Raw genomic sequence first — 13,298 nt, forward strand, 5'->3', positions numbered from 1 at the left:
CGTGGCTCACAGCACGCGGCGCCCTGTCTGCTACACACATTCTCTAGCAGCGGAAATAAAAGCGAGACAAAACACAAGTCGTATTGGTACGCGTGAATTTATTTAAAGTTGATGCTTGAAATATATTAACTCGAAAACTGATAGGAGCTATTTAGCACAAGTATCTAAGATGCTGAAACATAATAAAGTTATTTGTTAAACTTCACAACTGAAATGAAAACTATTTTCGCAAGTTGTTGAACATTAGCAGTTTTGGTTTCCATTGTTAAGTATTAGCATTATTAATTTGTTCTACTACAAGCTACAGAATAATTGGTCAGTGTATCAAGAGTTATAATCTGAAGAAAGTACTCACAATATGATGATCTGGTTGTAGATCGATAGCAAACTCCCTCCTTACATTCCTGAATATGTTGTAGTTACTGTAATGGAAAAACACCACTCACATCACTGTCAGAATCTGATTTGACATTGTCTTCCTCAGCACTACTCGAACATCACTGCTCTCTCCCAGATGTATAATTAAATTTTCGATGCATTCTTCCACAGCCCCTTCGGTTTTGGCCGCCTCTCTGATGGCACTTGCAGTGCTGTTTACAATTTTAGCCCACGTCTCGCTTGTCACTTTATTGATAGCTGCTGGAAGGAGAGTTTCCACTTCAGAGATCGTGAATTTTTTATTGTTTGCAGCAATGTAATTTTTTATCTGCGCCCACACTCCTTCAATTGCATTGAAGTGGCAGTGGTATGGAGGAAGCCGAACGATTTCATGCCCGTGCCTTTTAGCAATCTCGTCAATTACATATGTTGGAAATTGGGGTTTCTTTTGTGCCACAATTTCGAGCAGTTCCGCCTTCCTTAAATCTTCTCTGAAATCTACTTTTCGCCGTTTCAACCACTGAATGATATCCTCTTTTTTTGTTGCCAAGGTTGGTGCCTTATCGTGAACAACGGAATGATAAGGCGCATTGTCCATAACAATCACTGATGGACTTGTCAGATTCGTCATAAGCGATGTCTCGAACCATTCTTCAAATACTACACTGTTCATTTCTTCATGGTAATCTCCCGTCTTTTTTGACCGAAACATTTTAAAGCAGTTCGGCACAAAACCTTTCGATGTTCCTGCATGCAAGACAATAATACGGCCTCCTTTGCCAACAGGGACTGCCATTGTCCCCTCGGGCGTTCCATCATTCCAGCCTCTACGTAAAGAATGGCTGGCATTGACCCAAGTTTCATCTAACCACACTATACTTTCGAATTCCACACCCACGATCCTGCGCAGAAATCTGCACCGCCATGCAACTACATCTGTCCTTTCCATTAATATTTTGCGTCCGTTAAACAGTGAATAGCTGAAGCCTATGTCTTTCAACACTGTATGCAATGAAAATTTGCTGTCTTTAAAAAGATCGTCTTTCTGAAACGACACCAGTAATTTAGATAGAGTGGGATGTTCCCTTCTCTTATAATAGCTGTATATATGACGACGAATAGCGTCTTTCTGAAAATCGTCCAAAGCTGTCACCTGCTTACTTCTCGGTCGCTTCTTTCCTGGTGTGTGCAGCTTTGTTGTGCCACTCCCGTCACAATCTACACTATACTGTTCTTTCCCTATCTTTACAACAGTGTTCTTACTTATTTTCAATGCTGCTGCAGTTCTCTTCACAACCTGAACAACAGGAATTAAGGGCCCACCTTTGTCCTTTTCTTTCTCAAAGTAATCCCTCACAGAGCACACGAATTCACGGGCCTGGGTGTGTAGCACACTTTTCTTCCTCCGTTTCACTTCTTGTGTTGGGCTGGTACTACCCGCCGCACTAGACATTGTTTACCACGAAACATAAACAAAGAAACACTAAAAGCAACAAAAACGAAATAAACTGCGAATTCAACTTCAGACAAACGACGAACGACCGCACCGCCTGCACGCGAGACACTGGTAAGTTAAGTTTCATAAGCGCGCGCGACCGGGTTTCAGAGCGGCAACGTGGCCCTTGCTACCCGCTCAAAGTCAGGCCGTCATTAGCTGCCTGCCTGCGGTCGCTAGGCAACGGAAAGACGCTACCAAGCTGTCAATACCAAAGACTCGTCTCCCAGACTATAAACATCCCGAGGGCCACAGTTTCCGACGCCATAGTGAAGTGTAAACGTGAAGGGACACATACAGCACAAAAGCACACAGGCCGAGATCGTCTGTTGACTGACAGCGACTGCAGACTGTTGAAGAGGGTGGTAATGTGTACTAGGCAGACACCTATCCAGAACATCACATAGGAATTCCAAACTGCGTCGGGATCCACTGCAAGTACTGTGACAGTTAGGTAGGAGGTGAGAAAACTTGGATTTCACGGTCGAATGGCTGCTCATAAGCCACACATCACGACAGTAAATGCCAGACGACGCCTCGCTCGGTGTAAGGAGCGTAAACATTGGACAATTGAACTGTGGGAAAATGTTGTTTGGAGTGACAAATCCCGGTGCACAATGTGGTGGTCCGATGGCAGAGTGTGAGTATGGCGAATGCCCGGTGAACATCTGCCAGCATGTGTAGTGCCAGCAGTAAAATTTAGAGGCGGTGGTGTTACGGTGTGGTCGTGTTTTTCGTTGAGGGGGCTTGCACCTCTTGCTGTTTTGCGTGGCACTTTCACAGCACAGGCCTACATTGATGTTTTAAGCACCTTCTTGCTTCCCATTGTTGAATAGCAATTCGGGGGTGGCGATTACATCTTTCAACACAATCGATCACATGTTCATATTGCACGGCCTGTGGCGGAGTGGTTACACGACTGTAACATCCCTGTAATGGACTGGCCTGGACACAGTCCTGACCTGGATCCTATAGAACACCTTTGGGATGTTTTGGAACGCCGACTTCGTGCCAGGCCTCACCGACCGACATCGATAACTCTCCTCAGTGCAGCACTCCTTGAAGAATTTGGCTGCCATTCCCCAAATAGCTTTCCAGCACCTGATTGAACGTATGCCTGCGAGTGTGGAAGCTGTCATCAAGGCTAAGAGTGGGCCAACAACACATTGAATACCAACATTACTGTTGGAGGGCACCACGAACTTGTAAGTCATTTTCAGCCAGGTGTCCGGATACTTTTGACACAAAGTATATGTCCCAATCACATTTGTTGGTTTTACTACATTTGAAACTTATCTAAATATTAGGCTGCGCTACAAATCTGATACAACGACTGACATTTCGGTGACGTGGCGGACTACCACATTAGCCCATACCTTTTACATGACATCTTGGAAGCTCTGAATCTAGGCACTTTCTCGTCTTTCAAGAAAAGCATTTGACTTTGTACCACATGTTTATTTGCTTTTAGTTCAGGAAAGTAAATGACTGTCAGTAGTAAGAGATATTTTCTGCCACGCACAATGCAGTGGCTTGCAGAGTATGTATGCAGGTGCAGAATAAATGTACAAGCATATAGGATATCAAGTAAAAAGTGTAACTGGATAGAGGATTTTTGGCAGGAAGGACACTGCATGTTATCCTGGATTAAACTTCGACACATACTGAAGTAACTTCAGGTGTGCACCACAGAAGTGTGCCAAGAAGCCTTCCTGTTGATGTGCATTTCAAGTGACCTACCAGACACTTTTCTAGAAAATGCTGCGGAAAAATGCAGTCAGACCTCAGCTATATTTCAAAGTAGTGTTAAGATTCACAGAATGCAGTTAGGTAATATCCTGTGACTAGAATATCAATGAGTCAAAACGGAATAAGTCAGATCATACAAATAACTGAGTTTTACAATTTGTAGCAACGTAAAATGGAATGATCATATGCACTCAGCCACAGGTTCATTTGTACGCCTGTGGGCCCCATCTTAGAATATTTATCAAGAGTGTAGGTCTCATACAAAATAAGGTAACAGCAATTCTGAATATACATGAAATGGACAGTACGAATGGTCATGGGTCGGTTTGATCAGATGTGGAGAGTCTCAGAATGCCACACACTTGAATATACACTTCATTTATTTTGGGAAAGCATTATGTGAAGACTCGGCAGATATGCTACAGCACCTAGGTATCGCTCTCTTATTGACCCCAAAGAAAAAAAATAGACTAATACATTGCGAAGATGGATATTTAATGAGTGATTCTTTCCACATTGCATACACAGATGGAACAGGAAGTATAACATGCCATGCACTTGATTTGCAGGATATGTATGTATATGTAAAGGCTGAGGACTTCAATCAATCAGTTTGACTCGTTCCAATAATACAAATTAATTATGCACATTATCTAATAGATCAAACTACCGGCATTACTGTTGTCATTAACTGTGTTGTCTGGACAACATGAACGTTTGTTTCAAATCAAATTTGCAAATTGTTGGACATATAGGTGCACACTGTTATGTTCTTTAAATATATCTAACTCGTAAATCAAATTTCAGTTATTCAGTTTGTTTGTCATTCACACAACGCACAGTGGAGTATTTGTATCGAAATCCAGGCCAAAATTCTTTCAGTACATCATCTGCTATTGACTGTTATCATAATTTTAATAGTAAATCGACCTGTTTTACTTTAAACATACCTAAATATATGTATTTACTCATTTACATTTATTTAAAAACTAAATGTAACATTTAAATTTGCGTTAACATTTTTTTGATGAGGATATGATGATGAATTTATATATACTTTCAAATAAAATGCAGTTCAGATAGAAATATGTACAACTTTATTCGTTTGGTCAAATATACATATATATCAACAATTTTAGTCTGATTCTTCTAAACTAAAATCTCTGTCATCTTCTCCAGATCTTTCTTGTTCATCTCTTTCTTCTTGTTCATCATGAGGGCAGCCATCAGACTTGTCTAGAAAAAGAAGATGTTACAATAACGCTTGCTTCTTTTTATTGACCATTTTCTAGAGCCGCTGATATAAGGTCCGCTACTAAGAAGTATCCTGTTTTAAAACACTACTGCACTTTCTAGAGTAATTTGTGTGGTATTGTTGAAAGCGTTTATTTCTAGTTTCAGCAGCTTCTTCTGAGAGCTGAACAATTGGTACTATCGTCTCTTTTATTACAGTGACCCCATGAATTAAAAGTTTACGCATTATTGGCGTCACTGGGTGCCAACTGTAAATTTCGACATACAGTTTTGCTGTTTCATATGCATATGCTTGGAATTTGCTCTCATCAGTGTGAAACCCACTGGTCACTGCTTCCAATATTACTTTCAACTTTTTAATTAGGCAGTTGTAAATCTACTCCAGTAATTTTCGTGGAAGTTTCTGGATCTGAAAAGGAGCGTCTAGCGGTGTTTCCGTCATTCGTATTCCCAAAGCTTGGATTTGGAACATCAACATGTAGTCCTAATTCTTCTTTGGATTTTCTTTGAAAGTTTTTCTTTGTGGTTAATACAATTATTTTGTCTTCTTCCCTTCTTGCTTGCCACTTTCGAACTGGAAGTCTATATGATAACTCAAGTATCCGTTTGTGCAAATTAGACAAACCAAATTTCAAAGTATCCCGTTTTTCCAGTAAGCTTTTATCTAGATTACTTAAATCTTTTGAAGTGAGCCCACAGATATAGCATCTCATTGTTGATGTATTGCCTGTTGCAGCATTGCAGATTTTTCTGTCAGCCATTGTCAGTAACAAAGTGTGTTTAATCTTTAGCAGTCCTTAAGTAATTGCTACATCGTTTTGTTCAACATGTTTATTTGTCCCTGTATGTATTTTATTTCTTCGTTTGTAACATCTGATGTTTCATGCGCAAAGCAGATGCGGATTGGCCTACAGAATCTTGTAGAGAAAGGGTTTGGATTTTGCCACAATGTTCTCTTTTTTTCATTAACATTGGTAAATAATTTAATGATTACAAAGGAACTCAGAAATATATTAACATCACTGTCACTTATATTATGAAATTTTTGTTTAAATTGAGATTGCTGAAAGCCATCACAACCCCATTTTGACATTAACTCTAAGCTGTGCTTTTCTTCTAAATCTATGACCTGCAAGACTTCTAAATTCTTACACAATCTTAATGTGGTGTGATCTAAAAATCCTTGCAACTTGACATCTGCTGATGTTTCATTTATAGTAATTGAGTCTTCTTTAGGATAGCATTGCGTTTTCGCTTTTCTTAGTAATGAATAGCACAAGTATGCAGCCTTGTTTCCACTATGGATGACTTCATATTGCTTCCTTGCCAGCTCTGCATTACTAAAAATTGCCAATGCATCCTCAGGAGTATGTTTTATTATCTTCTTCTTTTCAGACATTGAAAGCTTTTGCTTTATTTTTGTTGCCCTTGTTGGAGTTTCTGTTATTTTTTTCATCATATCAGCCACATCAGGGTTTCCAGCAGTTCTGTGACTTATACACTACTGGCCATCAAAATTGCTACACCAGAAGAAATGCAGATGATAAATGGGTATTCATTGGACAAATATATTATACTAGAACTGACATGTGATTACATTTTCACGCAATTTGGGTGCATAGATCCTGAGAAATCAGAACAACCGCCTCTGGCCGTAATAACGATCTTGATACACCAGGGCACTGAATCAAACAGAGTTTGGATGGCGTGTACAGGTACAGCTGCCCATGCAGCTTCAGCACGATACCACAGTTCATCAAGAGTAGTGACTGGCGTATTGTCACGAGACAGTTGCTCGGCCACCATTGACCAGACGTTTTCAGTTGGTGAGGGGTCTGGAGAATATGTGGCCAGGGCAGCAGTCGAACATTTTCTGTATCCAGAAAGGCCATTTACAGTACCGGCAACATGCGGTCGTGCATTATCCTGCTGAAATGTAGGGTTCGCAGAGATCGAATGAAGGGTAGAGCCATGGGTCGTAACACATCTGAAATGTAACGTCCATTGTTCAAAGTGCCGTCAATGCGAACAAGAGGTGACCGAAACGTGTAACCAATGGCACCCCATACCGTCACGCCAGGTGATACGCCAGTATAGCGATGATGAATGAACGCTTCCAATGTGCGTTCACCGCGATGACGCCAAACGCGGATGCGACCAGCATGATGCTGTAAACAGAACCTGGATTCATCCGAAAAAATGACGTTTTGCCACTCATGCACCCAGGTTCGTCGTCGAGTACACCATCGCAGGCGCTCCTGTCTGTGATGCCGCGTCAAGGGTAACCGCAGCCACGGTCTCCGAGCTGTTAGTCCGTGCTGCTGCAAACGTCGTCGAACTGCCCGTACAGACGTTTGTTGTCTTGCAAACGTCCCCATCTGTTGACTCAGGAATCGAGACGTGGCTGCACGATCCGTTACAGCCATGTGGGTAAGATGCCTGTCATCTCGACTGCTAATGATACGAGGCCGTTGGGATCCAGCACGGCGTTCCCTATTACCCTCCTGAACCCACCGATTCCATATTCTGCTAACAATCATTGGATCTCGACGAACGCGAGCAGCAATGTCGCGATACGATAAATCGCAACCGCAATCGCGATAGGCTACAATCCGACCTTTATCAAAGTCAGAAACGTGATGTTACGCATTTCTCCTCCTTACACGAGGCATCACAACAACGTTTCACCAGGGAACGCCGGTCAACTGCTGTTTGTGTATGAGAAATCGGTTGGAAGCTTTCCTCATGTCAACACGTTGTAGGTGTCGCCACCGGCGACAACCTTGTGTGAATGCTCTGAAAAGCTAATCATTTGCATATCACAGCATCTTCTTCCTGTCGCGTCTGTAGCACATCTTCGTGGTGTAGCAGTTTTAATGGCCAGTGGTGTAGTTGCAGCAAACGCCAGCTCATCATGAGATGAATATTGTCACAGGACTTCAGTTTTCCTGCGTTTTCTCCTTTCACTTGACTCACTGAAATCTTTCTGAGGGCGGCCTGGGCCTACAGCAGTGAAAGAAAGCACAGGTACTCTTTCGTTTATTCCCAACCAATCACGATTCTTCTGCAGGAACTTTTCCTCTTTTCTGTTTGCATACAGCCATTTCTTTTTAAAATTCGTTTTGAAATACCGGAATGAACGACTGAGTGAAGTTCTCTCAACTTCTGGGTACTTCGTTATATCAGCGACTCTGTTTTCCACAAGCTGAAGTTTCTCAACAATTGATCTGCCTGGAGATGCCTTAACGAGATGGAATAAAGCGAGTCTCCAAAATTCTTCTTCCAGTATCAAAGGTTGAAAAACGAAACAATGTTGACCTGCAAAACGTAGGAAAAATTGTAACATATTTTGCACGAAGGGTGGCTAAAAAATAAAACGTTTAAATATTGCTAAGGTCACCTCAGATATGATATTATCAAAATACAATCCACATTGATTACTGACAAAAATGAACTTTAATAGGGTTCTGTTATAATATGCACACGACACAAAGATAATTTTCAAAATATTAAGAATGTGTTAACTTACCAAAGATTGCACTCAAAAATAAAAAGAAATGAAAACCAGAAACGCTCTTATTAAATCAATTTCTCAATGGCAGCCGTCACAGCACACACAACAGTAACGTATGGCAGTAAAATTAAAACCGTATCTCTTCTGCAGCTATAAACGTAGTTATATTTAATGCTTTCTATGCTGTCACCAGTTATGCAGATTAGATTTTTTACGTCAACACACGTGGAAGTACTGGGAAAATAAGAAAGTTTCGTGTCATTTAAAAAATTATAAATAAAAATGGTGCAAGTTTGCGCAGTTTCTTATTTCTGAAACGGGTTCGCAATGCTACACCAATTGCGACTGTAATTTAGAAATGGCGTGACAAGACGCGACACACCTTTAAATACGCTTATGAAAATGGCAGACGATCCAAAATCTTGCTTAACTGAACTTTGAAATGTTGTTGTAAGGTTATGATAAAGGTATTTAAATTAATACATAAGTTGAAAAAGAAGCTGTTACCTTCCTGTAATACGCGAACCTGTTTCAAATTCGAATCCTCATTTAGTAAAGTCACAAAAAATTGAGATTCAAACTGACAACTTAATCTAGAAACGCGTCGTCAGTCAGAAAAAGCCGATCTTCAAACGAGGTTAGGAGTTCCTAGATATGTGCCAAGCTCCTGAAAATTTATTCATCGAACCACCAATTAATCAGTTATTACCAAGTGCGTTTTCTAGCATTTTTGGGCAAACTTAAATTTTTGCTTGCCTTTTTGGCCAGGATTTCGGAGCAAATACTCCACGATGTGACGCGCTCACCTGAGTTGGTAATTAGGGCTGGATAAATGCTACTCGCTTTCGAGCAGGCTCGAGATTTCTCGATATGCTGCAGTGTTCGATACAGTATCGAGCTTGTTCGGACTATCGAGTGACGTCCCAAATAAACATTTTTGTGCTGATTTTTAAGTAAAGCTAACAAAGACAAAATGTTGTCCTCCAAAAAGTAATACTTCACTGAACACCATATAACATTTTATTTAAATTCGTTTTGTCACATATTAGAATAATATTACCAGTACCAAATTTTGATCAGTCTGGAAACATGACGGCAGCATTCAAATGAGACAATCAAGATGATTCATCAATAATTAAATGCTGAGCAAACGAAACATATCGTAATAAAGCGACTGTAATTTTTATTGCCAGAACGACTTGCAGCGGCAAGACCTGTCTTGGCAATAGTGTCATCAGACCTCACCAAATCGACGGACGATCGAGAGCTCGAAAATTACACAGAATCATGATTGCGATCTTTTATTTGTTTATCACTTCCTGTTGTTACGCTTGACTGCACCCTAGAAGATACTTAAGTGCATGTTTTGCAGTTACTTTTATTGTTAAACTCCATAGTGCTTTAAAAACGCTAAGATTGGTCATTGCGACGGTACCAACGTAAGTCACTAGTTCACATGTCGAAGAGCCGAACAAAACCCGCGAGTTTTCGAAACGCTACGTACGTGTAAGGCTAGGCGCAAATTGGGACGCGTATAGCGCGTGTGGCGCGACGCAGCGCAGCGCGCGTTTTTGTAACATCACAGGTCAAATGGGACCGCGCAAACTGCGACGCGACGCGACTGGGACGCGACACGCGTCTGCGCCAGGTCGCGCGGCGTTGTGGTTGCGGCACAGTTTCTCGCGCCGCGTGTCGCGCTTGCGTCGCTAGCACCGTGGGAAATTTGAGGCGGGGAGTCGAAAAGTAGCCCGGCCATATGTTCACATAGGAACGGCGCATGTCAGCTGTGGTAGTATTGCCAATACGATAAATTTTGCCTTACTGTGTACTGAATTTTATTGTCTTTGGATAGTGTTTCGTTTTTCGCCATTTAAACGCTCCAGCTTTCTTCGTTACCACGTTATACTTTTCTGTTATTTATACCTGCATAGTTTTGTTTTTCTTCTGTCAAGAAAAATGTATACTTCAGTAACTGATGAGCCATTGGCCGCTGGAATTACACCATATGCCTCCGCGATGTTTTCAGATCGCAAGAAGGGACAGGGGGTAGTTAATAAGGAAGCAAGGAATATTACAAAATCATGTGATTAAGAATCAAGGCAGGAAAGCAAGGTTATATTCTCGCTGCCTAGTGAGCTAGTGTATCTGTACGAACTGTTACAAAAATTAAGAAAGGGACAATTTCCACAGGTGTGATCCCTTTGTGCTTGTGGTAAAAAGCGTCCAAGATCTGAAGTATAGAAGTTTCACTGTGGTTACTCTGATATGGATGTAACAATGTAATACGACACACTGTACTACATGCATGTGAACAACATATTTCCACTGCAAGCTAGAAACAGTCGAAAAGCAGTCACAAATAACAATGTTTTAATTCGTTCGCCGTGATGAGAAAGAGCAGTTCAATTGTTGCATGGACATTATCAGCGTTAATAGACTAATTATATAACAACAGGCTACACAAATGAAGAAAATGGTCGGTATCATTACGGAAGTAGGAATATCCTAAAAGAGTGTTATGATTAGATATATTTAATTTGTTGAAATGTACTGCTGACAAAAGCAGATCTACTTTCATGACAATGTTTTTCGAACTCCATCTCACAAGGCACACATGGCTAGCTTGTGCATTCCTGTCGCGCGTGTTACCCTTCGCTGCTGAAAATACACTCACCATTGTGTTGTGCGACAGATCAATTGTTTATTTTTCTCAATAACAACTATTTTACTCGCGATCACGCATTGTCAGTTTGGCAAGCCCTAGGTGAGTAAACAGTATCTGGCATGTGCCTGTTATTCTGCCTGAAGGAATGCTCGTCATTATTTTAATACTGCTCAGATCAAGAGAAGGAATAAAATCCTTTGGTAAGTTTCCATTCCAGTCGTTCAGTGTTAAAAATACGATGGGTTACGGGGATTCCACCAAAATTCCAACAGAATTGCCAATCTGTTTATGTGTGATTTGTTAACCTTTTCTCATTCGAAGAAGCATCACCATTTGTGAGTTCTAGGCGCTTCAGTCCGGAACCGCGCGACCGCTACGGTCGCAGGTTCGAATCCTGCCTCGGGCTAATGTGTGTGATGTCCTTAGGTTAGTTAGGTTTAATTAGTTCTGAGTTCCATGGGACTGATGACCTCAGATGTTAAGTCCCATAGTGCTCAGAGCCATTTTGAACCATTTGTGAGTAACGGCCACATTTCTCTTGGTGACTGGTTTAATTGTACTTCCTTTGTCACAATCTAATTTGCCAACTCATCTCACAGCAGCTATTGAGACAGAATTCCGAAACGGAGTACCTCATTAAACAAGTAATTGGCAATTACAGAGGTCAATAGCTTACGAAAAACCTCATAGTATCGGTTTGCAGTAACATAAAAGAAGAAATTTCATGTTTAATTTCATACTAGGAAGCTCTTGTTTCGCTAACTGTCGATAACTTTTTAAAAAATTACAGTCACTGGAGTGAAATAAATAAAAAAAACAAGTAGTGATATATCGCCATAGATAAGAAAGTTCCGTGTGTTTAATAATTGGCAAAACACTCTCCTCCTTGTGTGCTGTCATTCGCCAAACTTTCGTTTCGATGTCTCGAGCGGTTTAGGAGATACGAGAGATGTTGCGAGTATTTCATTCTCACGGGCGTGAGATCGGAAGTGAGCGCGCTACATGGGATTCATTTTCTCGAGATCGGAGGCAGATAGAGACCTCCTCACAAGTCTAAAGAAAAATTCATGTTAGCTAAATTTCATACGCAGCAACATATGGTGTAACATGCACCAAACGCAAAATCATAGCGACCCCTAATTTTCGTTGCAAACTTTTTCAGTTTTGCGTAGTGTCTTACTAAAATGTGTACATCACAGTAAGAATGGTCATTAGCGAGGTGGTGGGCACTTCGTCACGAAGCTGACATATAACGCTACTAGTAAGGCAAAAATCATATATTTTCAGAGAATAGTTTCTGTAAAATCGTTTGAGAAAGATTAGAGGTTGCGCGCGCTTCGGTTCAGTCAGCGCAGAGCGTCGCCAGTCGGCGCGTGCGAAAGTATGGTGTACGCGTCGCAATATGCGCTGCACCCGCGCGACCCGTGCGGCACGTGCGTGTCGCGCTGTACAGGCCGGTTCCCACTAGGGCTGCCGCGCGTCAAAACCGCGCGTCAGCGGAGTGGTTGCCATGGAAACGGCGTCAGCGGCAAGGCGCGGCGGGCTCTGCGTCGCGGTTTGACCATGTCGAACCGCTTCCGCTGCCGCGTGCCGCGCTCCAGGTGCGCGCCGCCAATCACAGAACGCGCTGAGCGTGACGTCAGGTACGGCACCCCGGGCCACACGAACTTTCGCCGAAGCGCTGGCGCGCACGCGGCGGCAGTTACGAAATACTTATCATCCGATTCCAAGGAAACTATTCGGTACAAAAATTTGATTCTTGGGCATGTCTTCTCTCGATAAAGGACCGAATTTATTTTCGATATTCGTCGTGGTAACTTGCTGTATCGCATTTACGTAAACCTTTACACGAAATTTTAATGAGGGTGCAGAGGTAAAAACGCATTGCGTGGACTTTGCGAACAGTTCATTTTAGGTAATACATTATTGCGTATGAAATTTAGTCAACATATCGAAATTGTTTTTAAAGCTGAGAGCAGAACGATAGCTATCACTGTTCTCGAGATATTGAATGATATGTCGGCGGACGGGCTGTGCGGCGACCGCGTGGGGGTTGCTCGCGACGCGACCGATGCTTCGTCCTGCTCGTCGTAAACCATGTGGTTGTATCAACCGCAAATTTCGTAAACGGTTCAAGAAATCGAAAAGCGTTTTTTTGCAAACGATAACTTGTAAAAAGTCATGTATTTCGTCGCATGATAAATATCCAAAATCTGTTTATCTACCAAGATATGAAAGTAACC

The sequence above is a fragment of the Schistocerca serialis genome, chromosome 11, assembly GCF_023864345.2.
Source record: "Schistocerca serialis cubense isolate TAMUIC-IGC-003099 chromosome 11, iqSchSeri2.2, whole genome shotgun sequence".
In the NCBI taxonomy this organism is placed as follows: domain Eukaryota; kingdom Metazoa; phylum Arthropoda; class Insecta; order Orthoptera; family Acrididae; genus Schistocerca; species Schistocerca serialis.